This window comes from Hyperolius riggenbachi, chromosome 2, assembly GCF_040937935.1.
Source record: "Hyperolius riggenbachi isolate aHypRig1 chromosome 2, aHypRig1.pri, whole genome shotgun sequence".
In the NCBI taxonomy this organism is placed as follows: domain Eukaryota; kingdom Metazoa; phylum Chordata; class Amphibia; order Anura; family Hyperoliidae; genus Hyperolius; species Hyperolius riggenbachi.
In genome coordinates, this window is record NC_090647.1 from 426,339,233 (window position 1) to 426,357,875 (window position 18,643).

At 42.5% G+C, this 18,643-nt stretch overlaps 1 protein-coding gene across 2 annotated transcripts in view; it reads left to right on the plus strand.

Moving 5' to 3' along the window:
* Positions 1–18,643, plus strand: part of NLGN4X (neuroligin 4 X-linked) — a 456,497-nt gene that overhangs the window by 131,566 nt on the left and 306,288 nt on the right. The gene's annotated exons all lie outside the window — the stretch shown is intronic.

Consider the following 18,643-nt stretch of genomic DNA (forward strand, 5'->3'; position numbering starts at 1 on the left):
CGAATCGCACGTACAGCGCTCCTTAATGAAAAACTGTGTGCCACGAGATGGATGAGTGAACGAGTTCCCATAGACTATGTGGCTGCATATGTGACAACTCAGGCATGGGAAGGTGCCTATCTGTCCTCCTGTCTTACGCCTCTTGTTGGTTGAAGGGGCCTTTCCTTTCACTTTATCAGGGGATTGATGATGGAAAACTTTATCACATATAGTTGGGGCCTTTTTAAAAGACATCATGGTTGGGTAACGAAATTCGGGTACTCTGGGGCTCTCTTGAAACACGTGACCATGACGTCACCGTCCACTGCCATCTGTTGACTGCGTGAGATGTTGAGGAGGAATGCTGACACTAGCCACGGTGCTGGGGGTGTGTGTCCCGCATGTTATACCGCAGGTAAGCTGTGACATTTACCTATAAGTTTCCCATCAGGTCCGCTCGCCCTGAAGCGCTTTGCTATTGGTCAGTAATTGTTTGATACAATTGATTTTTGTATGGATATATAAGGACATGTTGCTGATGTGTTTTATATGGCTGAGTGGCTTGAAAAAGAGCTTATCAGCTCGAAACAGCGGGCTGTCGCTGCTACTGCCATTTTTGATCTTTTGCTGACTTTGATGTCATTTTAATGACTTATCAATAAAGAGCTACATTTTATTTTTGTGGTGCCAGCCTCTCCTGCGTTCATTAAAAAACAACATAATTATGACAAGATCATTACCTCGATAATAAGGTACATTGTTGTTATTATTATTACAATAATAATCAATTAGATAACAAAAAAAAAAAAAGGAACAGTTTACAAAATCAAGCATATCTAATTATGTAATTAAAATAATAAAGTGCATAAAATGAATTTCAACTCTGTCAACAGGATTTTTGACATCACTTGTGCACTCTATGATTGTTTATAACAGTGTCATGTGCTAAATATATGCTAGATGTAGTGCAATTTTTGCAATGTCTTTTTTGTTTGTGTATTAAACATTTTTTTTTCCTCCACATTTTCAGCTATTTCAATGTAGACAAACTTGCATACATTTTTTAAATTTTCATAACGATCTAACTTTGCATTCATACCATAAAAACTGTTTACAGTATTCAATGCAAACATTGAATATATGGGAAATCCTATGCTGTATTCCCCAAAAGTTTTAAAAATGAGCACCTAGGTTGGATATTATGAATGAATTGCACAATCAAAATATTGTACCCTTCCATATGCTAACAAGCAAATATTTATATTTTATGTTGTGCAGGTAAAAAGAAACAGAGTCCCAGTATTTGTTGCCATTTCCACTGGAAATCAAATATTTAGCTTAGAAAAACTCCAACCTATCCTACAAATTACTTTCCGGGTTCTTGTTTTTGTCATAGTCATGTGTTTCCAAAAAACATGGTTAACATCCAATACTGAAGAAATGGCAAGTCCAATTTTCCATGGATTTTCAGACTGTGACAAGCAAGTACACATGACCCTGAAACAAATTTCAAAATGGCTCATCAAGTAATTAAACATGCAGACCAAGTGGTATTTAGAAATGGTCCTATATTTTGTATTGGGAAGTTTAGAACTAATTAACTCGCCTTTTATTATTTCAAAACCTGTATTTGCTTGAAAGGATGGGCTTCCTCCAGTCAGTTGTTGGAAACAGAAGAAATCCTTTAAATTCCAGACAGTGATGATGACTAATTAGTCTGTTGTCATCAGCACAAGCAATTAATAGTTCTAAGTAACATACCACTCTTCACTGAATCGATGAGAGACAGAAATTTAGCTTATAAATACTTTGAGTTGCTGGTTAGTAGCCTGCTGCTAGTCTATTGATCGGCAGCCACTGGCTTTAATAGTGTAAATTTCCTTCTCTTGTTGTATTAGTGGAGAATTTTGTGCTTTACACTAAACAAAACATAAAGATCTCTCTGTCTGTCTCTTTTTATACCACCGAACTGTAGAAGCATACAGAACAAACTACACAATGATACTTCACAGCTCATGTGTGCTGAGCAGCATTCGAAGAGGGGAAGGTGTGCAGGGTGTGAGACTGTCTAAAACTACGTACCAATGTTGCATTTTTTCGAATGCTTTTTCCTGCGACTGGCATTTTTTTGCACTATGTTTCCCCGATCTCATGACATGGGTACATGATTACATTAATGGCGTTTTGCAATGCACGGCGAATATGACCATCATGGTGGATCGGGTCTTTAAGATCCCCGACAACTCCTGCGCAAAGTGCCGCAATTGTTTCAACTCTCATTCACTCCCATCGTGTGCCAGCATGTGATGTCTCATGTTCCCGCAGGTAGGAAGATGGATTGGCAAATGCCTATGTGTTGGGTTATGTCGCTGTGTGTTCCCCGATCCATCTCCAGGAGAGTACGGGTGGAAAGCAATACACTATTGCTGCACATGATTGCTAACTGACCGACACTACACCCTTCATTCTAACAGTATTTACAGTAGGGACTTGTGTCTATGATTCTAGCTCTTCCCAATCTTCATGCTGATAAAATTTTCATGTTTTCTCTTATCTAAAAATGAGTACCATTAGTGTGGGACATGTTTAAAGAGGAACTCCAGTGAAAATAATGTAGTAAAAAAAAGTGCTTCATTTTTTACCATAATGATGTATAAATGATTTAGTCAGTGTTTGCTCATTGTAAAATCTTTCCTCTCCCTAATTTACATTCTGACATTTATTACATGGTGACATTTTTACTGTGGGCAGGTTATGTAGCTGCTCCTAGCTGTTTTGGCTGTTAGAGACAGCTGTTAACAGCTAATTCCTGTCTGTGAACATTGTTACATTGTGGCAGTTTGCCCAGAGTACCGCGATACCCAGAGCTTCTTGTGGGAGGGGTTTCAGCTCAAAATCAGTCATACAGCGCCCCCTGATGGTCTGTTTGTAAAAAGCATTATTTTTCTCATGTAAAAGGGGGTATCAGCTACTGATTGGGATAAAGTTCAATTCTAGTTTGGAGTTTCTTTTTAACATGTTGGGTAGGGATTTAGAAAATCATCCTTTTACTGCTACACATTGCTGTACATCCTATTATAATATCTGCTCTATCAGTCTCCCTATCTCAGTCTCTTTGTAAATGGTATTGGTAGAGTAGATATTGATTGCAACCTGGTTACAAAGTCCAGGTAATTCAAACAAACAAACAAACAAACAAAAAAAGAATATAAAGCCAGACGAGAAACTCTACTTATACACTGGGGTGCATTGTAATGGAGAATAATCAAATTTCAACTATGATGCAATTATATTTCAATGGTATGGCATCATCAGCAAATTATTAGGGTTCTAGTGATGACCATGTTTACAGTTGTGGTGAAGCATACTTTTTACGTAGTCTAAGCTTCACTTTATGAATCTCATCCTATTTGTGAAACACAATGCTTCTTCTCCCCTTCATTGCTTTGCGATCCGATCCTTACAGAATGTGCAGTGCAATGCCCGAATGTGCAGGTAGCCTTATGATTATGATTTGGTGTGTATAGTCAAACAATTAACAGGGAAAAAAAAACTTTACTTAGATATATGTTAACCAGTTAAGGACTGCGCTAGTTGAAATTTGAGGCTGTTGTGGCTGCCCAGGTGTAGATTTCAGCTCACCACCGCCGCGCTTTCTCGTAGCTCCCGCCCATCGGGTCGCTCTCTGCCTGCCGCAGCTCACTTGCCCTGCGATCTCTATGAAGGCAGAGCTCTGTGAGCTGGTCAGGAGCTGATTTCAGTATGCCACCATTTTGGGGCACCACCGGTCTATGGTCCTTAAGGGGGCAGAGACTGCTGGTAGTTACGTGGTTAAAGGAAGCTAAATATGTAGGTTGTCCTTCTCGATATTGTTTGAAAAATAGTGCTTGGCTGTTGTAGTGTGTCTCTGTCTATACTACTTTTTGTATTGCTCATAAGTGTTCAGATCATGTATTCTGACTCCACTCGCTGCATCATTGCTGCAGATGAGTGACTGAAACTACTAAAGCTAAGAGATCAGCTTGGCAGCTAAGCAAAGTGTTTTACATTATTCGCTAGTAGTTTTAGTTTCTATGTTATCAAGTACCTTACTATTCAACAAAAACAATGTAACAGAGACACCAACCAGTGAAAAATGTGACACGTTTCACGGCATACATTCCACTTACTCGACAAAAAAGATAGTATTTCTATCAGGATCAGTGTGCACTGATCCTACAGAGGGCGCCTTCCTAACCCAAGTGGGGTCAGGTAAATTCTCCCCACTTGCCTTAGTAGTTCACATTGAGCCCTGAACCGCGATTACGTTCGCGATCATGATTCGGCAGGCAAAATCTTGCGATTTACCACTATTTGTGCTTGTGATTCCCATTGGGCTCTCTCCTTCTTTTTGTTCTACAACCTTACTATTCAAGTTAGGTAAAATTGATGGAAGCATATTTCTAGAACACATTAGACTTTTCTAATTGTCGGTAAATGTAATAATATCCTTGCAGTGAAAAAAGATGAATGAATGTAGATGTTTGAAAATTATGAATCTGAACCAACATAGACTTAATAGTCCATGTAAATTTTACTGGAATCTATTGATAATTAACCATCAAGTAGAACATGCAAGATGTCTAATTTCAGTTTGCTATCACAAAATAGCTTTAAGATGAATGTACAGCATTGTCAGCACAGTATAGGCAAGATATTGTTTTCACTCAAGCAAATCTTGTGAACAGTAACTCAGTTCTTCATTTCACAAGACAGCTGAGAAAATATGTAGGTGTAAATGAAAAAAGTCTACACTGGTGTTTGTACAGGATATATCACAAGTCCAAAGAGTATCTAATCTTAAAGTTAGCTGCTGTATCCAGGGCCGGATTTCTACTTTTTACCACCCAAGGCCCACTTTCACCAGCCGCCCCCTGATCAACAGCATCTCAACAAACCCCACCCCCCAACTTACACACACTTTTCCCTCAAGACTATGGCCTTAGAGTGAACTTGAAGCAAAATAAAAAATTAGATACTTACCATAGTAGATCCTCCTGGGGCCCATTGTTCCAGTGTTGGGACCCTCTGATCATATTCAGACCCCACCACTGCTTGGGGCCTTCTTCTTCCTCAAGGCTGCGCTTCCCTCTGTGTACAAGCCCTATTGTACTGATCATGCTCGAGTATGGTCAGTACATGCCCAGTAGCACAAAGCCACTTTGTGCTACTAGGCATATACTTGCATATACACAGTACGGTAGTGCTTTTACACTCTCAGTATAGGTAATCAGATGACCCTCCTCCCACCCATGCATTAGGGAGACGTGAGGACCAGAACTGGGGCCACAGTATGAGTTAAAGGACCAGGATGGAATGGGGGGGGGCATACTTGAGAAGGTTGTGTGAATGGAACTGTGCATGCGCACTCAGAGTGCCAAACTTACAAAGCCGCCAGTGGGAGAATGGAGGGGCTCAGAGAATGCTGTGGAACCTCACGGACTACAGGGGGCTGGAAGAAGCCCCAGGTAAGTAAAAATGCAAAGTTTTAAACAAAGCTCAGGTGTGCTTTAAAGAATAAAAAAAAAACATCACCACACAACTCCAGAAAATGTGAACGAAACAAAAACAAAACAGGATTTACACATACTTGGGCTTCTTCCCGCGGCAGGGGTGGGATACTGCTCCTGGCCCCTCAGTTACTTTAGACTCCTCTCCATCTGCAATAGCCACACTTAAACGAGAACCTAAGGTGGGTTCTAAGAATCCTAATAGCACACAGAGGCTAGGTCTTCATATAATGCCCAGCCTTTGTTGCTATACAGCGTCCCCCACAGGCCCCCCCTGCTCTCTGCTGTCCCCATAAATCAAAGCCGTGCTAGCGACACACAGCATGTCGATAGCCGGCTGTTTACCTCTGGATGTGTCAGTCTCGCTGCTCCCCCGCCTCCTCTATATCTCCGCTCCCCGCCTGCATCCCTTCCCTCCAATCAGCGGGGAGGGAAGGGACGCAGGCACAGAGTGGCGACATAGAGGAGGCGGGGAAGCAGCGAGACTGACACATCAAGAGGTTAACAGCCAGCTAGCGAATTCTCTAGCACAGAGTTTGATTTATGGGGACAGCAGAGCGCAGGGGGGGGGGGGGGGGGGGGGCTGTGGGGGATGCTGTATAGCAACGGAGGCTGGGCATTATATGCAGACCCAGCCTCTGTGTGCTGTTAGGATTCTTAGAACCCACCTTGGGTTCTCTTTAAAAAGCTGCAACTGACCTCAGCTATGGTGCATGATGCTTTGAAGCAGCAAGGCGGCCGTGGCCCAGATCATTCTGCACATGCGTAGTTTGAAAATAATCCAGATCGCACATGCACAGAACCTTACTGGCCATCGCTGCTGTGCACAGCCACTGGGAAGCATAATCGAGGAGGCGCTGTGCACACAGGACTTTTCATGTGCCATAGCTATAACTGTGCCCATTTGTAGCTTTTTAAGAGGGGTGACAGCTATGACAAAGAGGTCTTCTAAGGAAATGAGGGGCAAGAACACTTTGGGGGGGCTGCGGGCTGGAAAAAACTCCAGAAATGTGTACATCCACTTTAAGCAGTACCTTAATCAACTTAGTGTCCTGGGTCCCTTCCTCCACTCAATCACCCCATGCTGTCTCTTTCCCTCACAGGATGTCACACCAGGACCGGGCAGCTGTACAATTCCTACGCACAGTAGCCATGTGGAAAACAGGGGGAGGAGATGAGCTTCCTTTCACTTTCCTGTCTGCTGAACACAGAGCAGAACTCCCGGAGGAAGCGGGGGCGGGGCAGCCTTACCATCTGATGTCTAGGAGAATGACAGCGAGCAGGGCTGCAGCGATATAGCCCCTGCTCCTGTCACACTCAAGTTAGTAAAGCTGCCCGCTCTTTTCCTGTCATTAGCCGCTGCTGCACACATAAACATGCATTTGTGTGCAGAGCAAAGCAGGGGGCGGCTGCTAACAAACATGGCACTTACTGTGGGAATAGTGTCAGTGGCTGTGGCGAGCCTGGTTGGCAGATTGACTGCTCGTTTGTCAACCCGCCCCTTTCCTTGGCTCCGCCCTAGGCACGTGCCTTCCAGGCCTTTCCACAAATCCGGCCCTGGCTGTATCACTGATGTCAGTTGACTCTTTGCACATAAGATCAAAGGAGAAAATTGAGATTGAGAAAAAGTACACATTTGCTGCCATCATTTTTTTCCTCACATTTTTTTTTTTAAAGTTGTAATTTTATAATTATTTTTATTATGTATTTATATAGCACCAACATCTTCCACAGCGCTGTACAGAGTATATTGTTTTGTTAATTAACTGCCTCCTAGAGGGGCTCACAATCTAATCCCTACCATAGTCATGTCTCTGTATGTATAGTGTAGTTTATATGTTGTCTGCTCTCTGCCCAGCTGACAGCTTACTATTATTCTTTTAAATTAGCAAATAAATGGTATCATCCTGATTCATCCTTGTATTGTAGTCTAGGGCCATTTTTTTAGGGGAAGCCAGTCAGCTAATATGTATGTTTTTGGTATGTGGGAGGAGATCAGAGTGCCCAGAGGAAACCCTTGCAGACATGGGGATGATTAACTGACTGTTACAAAATTACTTCAGCCTATATAAGAGCCAACCCTTTTTTTCTATAAGAATATCTTCCTTATATGATACTACTGTGTAAATACATATTACGTTTAAGTAATCAGTTTTCCATATACTGTATGCACCTGTGCATAGCTATTGCATGGCAAAAGTCTAACCCCCTCCCCCCAAAGTGACCCCATAGTCTCCCAATGTAGAGCGTGTGTTGGAGTGTGCTGCAGGATGGATATCCCCGTTTTTGCTCTGGACCCTGTGTCTCCCTGGCACCTTCTAAGCTGATTGCTAGAGCTACAGCCTCACAGTACTTGTTCCAGAGGCTTGTACTTGCTCCATTCTTGTGATTCTGGAGAGCCTGATCTCAGACAAAAACCATCTGCAGTTTACCGCATCATACTAGTGTATAGGACAGCCCTGGGCAAACTACTGTTCACTGTAAATCCTCCTCTCCTCTCCCCCCTCCCTCCCTGCAGAGTCACGAGTGGGCGATAAGTGGGTTTAAACTCATCTGATCACTGATTCTAGCATCACATCTCCATGGCAACAGGGCATCATGTGACATACTGTGATACGCTGGCACATCCTGATGGCATGTCACTTGATGCTCTGTTGCCATGGAGACTCAGTGATGGAATTGGCGATCAGGTGAGTTTTAACCCACGCTTATTGCCCACTTGTGACTCTGCAGGAAGGGAAAGTATTTTAACTACTTAAAGGAGTTAACAGGCAATCTAAAGAAAATAAGTGCTACTTACCCGGGGCTTCCTCCAGCCACAAGCTCCCAGCATGTCCCTCACCGCAGCTCTCCCTTCAGCCGTTCACCCCAGCTCGCTCCCGTTCCCCGGCGATGACGTCTGGCCGACCTCCAGGTCAGCCTGTACTGCGCCTGCGCGAGAGGCACTGTCAATCACTGCCACGTGGGCCGGAGCGGACTTCGCAGGTGCAGTAGTTCTGTGCCTGTGCAGTCCACTCTGGCCCACGTGGCAGTGACTGACAGCACCGCTCACGCATGCGCAGTACAGGCTGACCTGGTGGTTGGCCTGACGCCATCGCCAGGGACCGGGAGCGAGCTGCAGCGAACGGCTGAAGGGAGAGCTGCGGCGAGGGACATTCTGGGAGCTTGGGGCTGGAGGAAGCCCCAGGTAAGTAGCACTTATTTTCTTTAGATTGCCTGATAACTCCTTTAAGGACCTTACTGATTGAAATCTAGGCCCTGTTTTGATGGCTACCTGGTTGCCAGGGCGTAGATTTCAATCCACTGATGCAGCATGTTCTCACCCCTCTCGTCGCTCCCAACAATCTTGTGGCCGTCTCCCTGCGACAGCTCACTCGCTCTGACATCTCTATAATGGCAGAGCCCTGTGAGCCGGTCAAGAGCCGATTTAATTGGCTCCTGACCCTGTCTATCAACGTAAGCGGCTCCCATTGACTTACATTGATAGGCAGGGTCAGGAGCCAATGAAAGTGGTTCCTGACCTGCTCACAGGAACTCTGCCATCATAGAGAAGGCAGAGTGAGTGGCCCAGGTTTCCGACGTGCAGCGGTGATGGCGATTGAGGTGGGTATGTGCGGCGATTGGTCAGTATTCCACCGTTTCTTGCACCAGTGGTCTCTGGTCCTTAAGGAGGCAGAAATCACTGGTACTTAAGTGGTTAAGAATGCAGTCAATGGTCTACAGCATGCAGACAGGGCCACATAAAGTTTGCCCGGGCCTGGGAGACGATGTAAATATTTAATAACTGGATGGATGATTAACCTTCAACAGTGAGTATGCTGACAAAAACTGTGCCTTATGTTTAATAGAGAGAAATTAAATACTTTTCACACAAAATAAAAAAAAAGAGCTAAAGCCTTCTTTAAAATATGGAAACTTTTTGGCCAACGGCATACATCGGAACAGGAAAGGCAACATTTGATGACTAAGTTTTGATTTGACAACATGGAACACTGGGCAATTTACAAGCAAAAGCCCCAGATACCAGACAAGCTGAACTAGTAACCCAAGTGGCGTAGTAGCAGCATCTTTTTCTTTTGTGAGGGTCACTACACATAATTTTGCTGCATTTTGCAGTTGAATGCTAATTGTAAAACAAAAGGACATTGGCAAAATAATAAAATTAACATGAGCAGAGTAAAGCAGTATTTGCAAGCATTGCCGTAACAATCACCCCTGCAACCCCTGCCATAGCAGGGGGACCCAGAGGCTTTCGGGCCCCTCCTCCTCCCTCTTCCCAACTGCAAGTGCAGCCAATTAGCAAAAAATCCTCCCTGTTCGCTCACAAAAACTGTATGCAGAAGAGTGTTTAATTTTTCCAGCTTCCAGACGCTGCTTCACAGCAGAAAACTCTCTGCAGCCATTTGTCGGCTCCCAATGACATGACCTACATGGGGTTTGGGGACCAAGGGGACCCCATGCTATCATTTTTGCAGGGGACTATATTAAGTCTAGTTATGCCGCTGCTTGTAAGACTAAGGCCTCTTTCACAGTAGGACGTTGTGTTTCAGTGCGACATTAAGGTCACACAACGCGGACGCATATAGACTTTAACTTGGACATTATTGTGCGGTCTTTAACACTGCGTTAAGTGTTATGATGTACACGCGGTGCAACCTTATTTGCGCTCTTTACATGCGACGTTAATGTTCCACAGTAAAGACTAACAAAAAATAAACAAATTAAGATTCACGTTATAACAGTGATTACTTTGGATACTACAAATAAACAAAAATCCCCCCCAAAATATAAAAAACACCTGGAGCATGTGCAATAACAAAATAATCACAAAACACATGTATTTACGGTGGAATGAAAACGACGCATGCGTTACATTTAAAATAAAAAACATTACTGAGCATGTGCAACACAAATAACGCAACAGATTTATTGCTAAACGCACAGCATGCAGCACTTTCTAATAACGCTACACGTTACACACAAACGCAACGTGTGCACTGTGAATGTTGCACAGACTTAGTATTGCTGTGCGTTAGTCTGCGTTAAAACATTTTCTAATGTGCGACTTTAACGTCGCACTGTGAAAGAGGCCTGAGAGAGGAAAAAGGGAACAAGGGATATCAAATGCAGGCAGTGATCCCAACATATCTACACTTCATCTGCTTTGTAAAAACTTTCATAGTTCATACAAAAGTAAACTTGTTTCACTGCAAACCCGATTTTCTATATTTGTTTATTATCTCTAATATTGAAATGGTTTTAAAATGTATTTTCAGTATTAGTATAAGTTTACATTTATTTATATGTAAGGGTGTAGCACTCATTTTGCAAGCCTAAATTCTAAATTACTATTAGCTAATTAACCTTTCATAATAGTATTTTTACATTATTAATGACAGACATCTTTAAACAAGATGCATTTGCCTGCTTTACTAATGGTTGCAATTAAAGTTCAGGTCTGCAACACACTAGTTACACACTGTGAGACCTATTCAACAGAAATGTTCTCATCGCCAGAGAATGCAACAAAATCTTGTTATGCAAGACCCCGTGTAAAAGAAAGTCACTTAACCTTCATGTACTCTTTCACTGTGTCTTTCTTCTAGCTGTGCTTTACTCATTTTTCACCCCTCACTGTGCGGGCATATTAAAAATTGCTGCTTTGTTCAGGCTATAACTGTAACACATTTTGTTTCTATCTTTATGCATCCCAGGAATTCTTTTTATTCTGACAGTCTGAATGCTGCTCTCTATGACTTATTTTCCTGGCACATTTGCTGCTTTTAAGTCTAGTTTATATTAATATGCGCAAGCTGTTGTGTATACTTATGAGGCATTTTTAGCATGTTCTTGTAATTTAATAGATTTACTAATATTCTCTCTTTAAAGGGAAAGTGTGTCTGGCAGACAAAAAAAGTGTTTAAGAATTTCCTACACAAAGCCTGTGACTGATGTTAATGCTATATCTTATTATTTACTTACTATACACACAACTTATCAGTGAAACATTGTGTATGCTGTTTGTGGTATTGAATTATTCTAAAATACCCTGAAAGTGATCTAAGTTAAAATTATAAGAAACCTACAGTGTGAGGATTATGTAGAGTGCCTTTATTGCTGACTTAATTTTAAAATGATACTTTATGGCTGTTGTGCTGCTTATTTGGGTTTTAAAGTAACGTAAAAATAAAGCACAAATAAACCGTATTGTACAGTAGAATCTCATTAAAGTAAACTTTGATATAGTAAATCTCTGGCTATAGTAAACCCAGTTCCCAGGTTCCAACCATGCCCTTGTATGAATATACAATGTATGGCCAATCCTGAAGTAGTCAATTTCTGATATAGTAAACTCCTTGGTCAGGTTGCTTGAAGTTCACTATAAGAGGGTTGTTAATTTATTTTATGAAGAACAATGTATTTATAAGTATTCCACAATGGGCAACTCAATTTATATATATTTTTTAAAAAATTTGTCACAGCTACAGTCATTGAGGACAGTAAATTACTGGCTGTAAAGAGATGGAACACATGCAATAATGGTTAACCAAAACAATCGCTCTTGCTATTTTAGGCAACTTTTCTTCATACACACATGCAGTTTTGCTCTGTGCCAATCAAAATGTTCTGCGTTATGAAGAGGGGAAGGAGGAGGAGGATGATGAGCAAGTGTAAGCTGCCAGTGCTTGTGGCAGTCCATAGCAACAGCAATATGGCATGATTTTCCATCATGTCTAATTGCTAATGAGCTCTGTCAGTGAGGCATGGGAGAACTCATGTACATGTGGAAAAAGTACCCCAAATGACCTCAAAAGAATGTTTCATGTGACCTGAACTTGAGCAGCAGACCTCTCTCTAATTGACTAGATCTATTACAAATATCCATTGTTGTTTGTGTGAATACCTCAGTCCTTTTCAGCGCTAAAACCATAGAATAAGTTTTATAGGTATGTGGGGACATGAGCCGTTTGACCACATACGCACAATTTTATACTCCTGTCAAAAATGACAAATGCAAACGCATGTCCAAACACATTCTAAGAATTCCAGACCAAGTCCAGTCCAAAAAAAACCAAAAAAACTGTAACGTTTGCGGAATCGTTTTCGTGGTCAGCGGGCAAAATGCGCACTGACACAGCGGAAACCCTCCACAAGCGTATAATTAAGTGAACCCAGGCTAAGTGCAATGCACCAGCAGAGGGCAATTTCCACCGGCAGATGGCACTGTGGCATGCAGACGAGCACAGCCTCTGCACGGCCACAGATGCCAGATGGGAATTGTACAGATCTAAGGCAATGCAGGGCTGAACAGCCCTTAAAGAGAAGAGCACAGAAACAGGATGAATGCATAAGAATGGAACAGAGGCGCCAACAGAATAAAAATAGTAACCAATTAAAACCAATTAAAATGTTGGTGGCGAGGGTGGATTCGTCTCCCCAACAAAAAACACAACCGCTGTGTATGTTACAACAATTTTAATCAATTTAGTAGGTACTGGAGTACCTACTAAATTGATTAAAATTGTTGTAACATACACAGCGGTTGTGTTTTTTGTACTCCAGTACCTACTAAATTGATTAAAATTGTTGTAACATACACAGCGGTTGTGTTTTTTGTTGGGGAGACGAATCCACCCTCGCCACCAACATTTTAATTGGTTTTAATTGGTTACTATTTTTATTCTGTTGGCGCCTCTGTTCCGTTCTTACACATTGGAATCCACCTGGTGGATGGGTGATTATACCCTTTTTTTTGTCTACGGAGAGCGACTTATTTTAGCCTGAGTGGGGACAGGTCTAATTTCCCCATATGCATTGGGAGTGGTTGCCTGAGGCTGGCAACCCACACTTGTGAGTATACATCTCATCTGTTATTTATACGCAACTGGTCCAACAGTAATACACTATTGGGGGCTCTCGATTGTTTTTTCTTTTCTTTTCTATATAGGATGAATGCATGTCCACCAATCTAGTCGCCACCCAGCGACGGTGAACACACATCAGCAGAAACAAAAGCAAGAACGCAATCGCAAAGAATGGCGATTGCCAACAGACACCAGACAGAGCACAAGAGTAGCAAAGGCACAGCAAATAACAATAAGAAGATAATGAAAACAGCAAACGCTAGCTAAACGCAAACACCGCACTCATTCCCAACAGCGAACGCATTTACAGCGCGGTCTCCGGAATGAAAAGCGCAACAGAGACAAGCACGCCACCCTGACTAACCAATGACGGACAAACACGAAAAGAGAAAACGTGAATGCTTGCTAAATGGTTACCGCACCGAGCCTACAGCAAGCTTTCGTATCAGACAAGACAGACAAACGGAAAACAGGTATATGAGAGATAAGATCCACCACTCTTCCGCCAGAGCGAGTGCGATCCAGGTTCGGGGACAGGACAGGAAAGATCCACTGCTCTTTCCGCCAGAGCGAGTGCGATCCGGGTTCAGGAACAGGATAGGAAAGATTTACTGCTCTTTCCGCCAGAGCGAGTGCTATCCGGGTTCAGGAACAGGATAGGAAAGATCCACTGCTCTTTCCGCCAGAGCGAGTGCGATCCAGGTTCAGGAACAGGATAGGAAAGATCTACTGCTCTTTCCGCCAGAGCGAGTGTGAACCGAGTACAAGCAGGAACACAGATCAGAAGGATCCACAGCCGCTACCGCTAGCCGCTAGGGGCTAGTGCAATCCAAGCAAGACAGACAGATGAGGTAGCCAGTAGCAACCGCTGCTCCAGCCTACACTCCAAGAAAGCAGATCTGAAGAATCCACAGCCGCTACCGCTAGAGGCTAGTGCGATCCAAGCAAGACAGATGAACAGAAGGGGCTACCAGTAGCAACCGCTGCTCTGGTTAGCACCCCAGACATACAGAACGATTTCCTGTCGACCACCGCTGGCGACAGGACAATCGCAGCAGAGAGGCAACACAGACAAAACAGATAAGCAACCTAACTGCACTAGAGAAGCTGCCTAGTGCAGTCCCAATAATTACTCTAAGATAACTTTAACAAACCAACAGGGAAGGCTGACACTCAAGGAGTGTTTCTCAGTAACAAACCATGAAAGGATGACTGTGACGAATCAACGTTTATTCGTCCTAAAAAAGTAGTTAGAGCCTTATAAAATATTCCCTGTCGCCACTATTAAAAAAGTGACAGATAGGGAAAGGCTTAATTTACAAAAAGATCAGGGAAGCCAGGGGTTAACAGTTCCTCTCCCTGGTCAAATGTAGCAAATGCTGACTCTTATTACCTAGGTTTTTCGCACCTCCGTGTGACAAAGGGTCCTGAGCATTCAGGGACCCCCAACCAGGCAGAAAGAGGGAAATCTCACACCTCCACTGCCCTAACACAAACTTGCGGTCTCCTCAGATCCATACATGAAAAGAGCAGCCACAGGAGGTCCTGCTAACATCCTGCAGAAGCCACTTAGAGACCACAGCTGGCTTTCTCAGTGACCAGTTAGGAAACCTATCTGTGACCTCACAAATATGAAATCCATCTTTTGTCATAAATATGACTTTCCAAATAGGCAACGGCCTTTAGAACCCGCTTATTATGAAATTCGGAACAACCCACACAATTGGATGTTTATGAATTAATGGTAAGCCCTGCCAAAGCAGAGATATGCATTTGGGGTCACCGTTCACTCAAAAAACCCCAAGTTTGGTATCAACATTCTTGATAAATTCTGACAAACCTAAAAATGTTATTAGATTTAACATAACTTGTACGGTTTGCAGATGAGCACACCTATCATGATTCAGGTAAATTCTTGTCTCTATGAGAGGGGCAGAGACCTCCTGTTCCAAAGAGGTGTGTGATCCACGCCCCCTAACCCCTCCTTGCTGGAGTGGGGGCTATAACCACAGAGAGCCCAGAAAGCTCTGAGTCCTTTACCTTTCATCTGATGCCAAGTAACATCCTGGCAGCCCGCAAGGACACGGGCCAAAACCTCCATCTTGGAACTATTTCTAACAAAGGCTTGTTGGCCGCATGGCAACCGCCATTTTGGACTCTACGCCAAAGACTTGCGATTGCCGCATGGACTACCAATAACGGTATTTGAACCGCATATAATCGGACATTCTGTTTATTTTCCTCTCTTCTCTCTGTCAAATCAATCTGTTCTAAAATAAGCTGTGTGTATGTAGTTTAGAAATAAACTAACAATTTTTATCGCTCAGTCGTGTGCCTTTTCTGGTCATCTGATTGCTGCTATAACGAATCTGCCCTCTGAAGAGTCAGTCATACTACCGCATTGTTGTATTACTTGCTTATAACTTGTTGATTTGCTAGCTAGGTTGTAAATAACCGTTTCTTCCTTTTAGGATTAGCTAGTACCAGATTTCCTGTGTGAAATCGATAACTTTCGTTTCTCGATTGTAAATACAATTCGAGATTGCAACATATAGGGACCCAGTAACCTTTCTTTAACGTCACATTGCTCACAGTCTTTAAGCCGTCGGAAGTGACTATTCCCCAAACGGTGACTGGAGCGTGTTGAACATGATTGGGCTGGCTACCGTATTATGATAGTGTTGGGGTCTCTTCGCCCTAGTTGGAGACTGTGTGCTCCATTCATCCAATCAGGCAGTGGTGGCAGTGCATTTACCCGATTTCCAGCGCAAAATCGATATTTTTTAGTTTACCGATTGTATATACAATCAGAATTGTACATGTATGGGCACCTCCAACCGATCTTAACCGTTTACTACGCACACAGTGAATTTGCCTCCAGCAGTCTCTAGTGCATGAGACCTGCATGGCAACAGTGGCCTAGTAATACGGGATTGGTGGATGTTTATCCCATTACATATTGTCGGCAGCTGCGCGACCAATCTTTGTTAGTCTGTTCACCGTACTTCCTGCGTATGCTAATGGGAGCAGATTAGACGGGATTGGCACGCTCTGTCGCTTTTTCTTTTTTCTTCCCTCTGACGATCCAGCAACTGGTCTCGTTGTCCGTCTGCGCCCGTTCTTCCTGCGTACGCTAACGGGAGCAGATCTCGACGGGATTGCGGGGCTGGAACGTCACAATGACCAGCAAAGGATTCTGGGAAAACATGGCTTTTATACTGCCAGCCTTCAAAGGAGGCAGCAAGGTGATTTGCATAACAAATGTATGCAAATTCCTCAGCAGCAGAGCAGGTCAGAAACTTGCAAAGGAAAGACAGGTCTCTCTTCCAGAGACCTGCAGCCCACAGACTAGAGGAATGGTCAAACAGCTGTCTGCCTGTGCAGCCAGCTGAGCGGATCATTACAAAAACAGCTAGTTTGGGAAGTCCCTTCATCTGAGGAAACCAGGCACTGCAGAACAGAAAGTACTAATCAGAGGTGATTATGCATTACCTCTTAATAAAATATAAGCATGAAATCAATTGAACTTACAAACCTTATGTATGATCAGCATATCCTGCCAACCAAGGCAGCAATGCATATAGAAAACCAGTGCCACTGCAATAAATGCAATGCCATCACTCTGCAGTAAAATGGTATCAAATGTGGAAGAAAAAAATACTATTCCAGGAATGAGAATATACTAGCTAAAAACTGTTGTTTGGAAGAGAAAGAGCAAGCTATCCAGTATTACATATACCCTACTTTCCTCTTGTATTAGTTATTTGACAGACAAAATGATTAGTTTGGTTGTTTCAGCAAGCAGTCTAAAGTCTGTACAGGCATCTCCTATCTTTTGTCATTGTCAAAGCACTGGTGACAAGCAATTGGCCATGGTAGATTTTTTTGACTGATTGCTATGCCATCATGCATAGCAAAGACCCCCCCCCCCCCTGCTTCTGTTCCTTCCCTCTTCACTGGGCAGTAAATGCAGATTAGCCAAGCTGATCAAACATGAAAATTCACTTTCTGGCTGCTAACCATGCTATAACTATGCTGTGTGTATCAGCATTTAACCACAAACAAACCTCTTAAGAGTGAATGAGATGAGAATATGTGCATCCAGGGAAATATTTACTAATCAGCAAATTAACTGTAAAATATCATACCTCTTAATTCATATAATTACAAAAAGACTGGACAAAATCATAATAATTTTCATCATAATCATCAAATCATAAAAAGGTGTGCAATGGCCACTCTACACACACTCATGCACACACATACAACCCACTCACACAAATTGCTTGATTACCCGATTTGCCTGGATGGAAAGTTCAACTCCAAATGTATAATGAAGTCCAAATTCTCTATGCCTGATCACCAAAATGAAATGCAGACGCACAATTGTTAATAAAGTTCCAATGCAAGGAGCAGGCCATACGCATAAGCTCCAGTACATGGATCCAGTAGGGAAGCATTAAGAAATAGCAGATAAGCCAAATACTACCACACAGTTTCAACCAGCCCAGGCAAGCACTGGAGTCTTTAACCACAACTATTAAACTGAAAAACTTTAAATATTCTTACACTAATATATATCCAAATCGGACAAGCAAGCAATTCTTGTGTGTGGGTTGTATGTGTGTGGATGAGCTTGTGTAGAGTGGCCACTTAACAACTTTTTAATTATGATTTTATCCTTTTTTTAATTGTATTTATATGAATAAAAAACGTTTTTCTAAAGTGAGCTTGTTTCATTATTAGCAAGTAAGGTTATTATTTCCAATGCTATGCTGACAAGAATTATGACGTTACTAGACCATCAATTACTAATTACTAAATTTGGAATTACAATAATACCATTTAGTAACTAATCTAATAAACTAAGAATGCTTGTTTTCAGTAGTCTTTGTGAGCTAGTAAGCCAGCACCAATTCAGTAAGGAGTCCTTGGGCTAGACTCAATATCACTGCTACTGCCTGCTGAGCGCGCCTTGTGGCTGCAGCTCAATAACTTTGAGTCTGCCAGGAAAAAGCAAAATATAAATGTTATTTGACTTGTCTTGTTTTTTCATCAGCCATCACAATCAGAATCAGAATCAATGTATTTCGCCAAGTAAGTTTGCACTTACAAGGAATTTGTCTTGGCAGTTGCTTAACAAACACAAACAAAAACAATGCAAGGACAGACAGTATATATATTACAAGTCAAGTGTGTGAGTATAGTGGCAGTAAGCAAGGTGAGAATTGTTCATTTTCAGTTCTATGC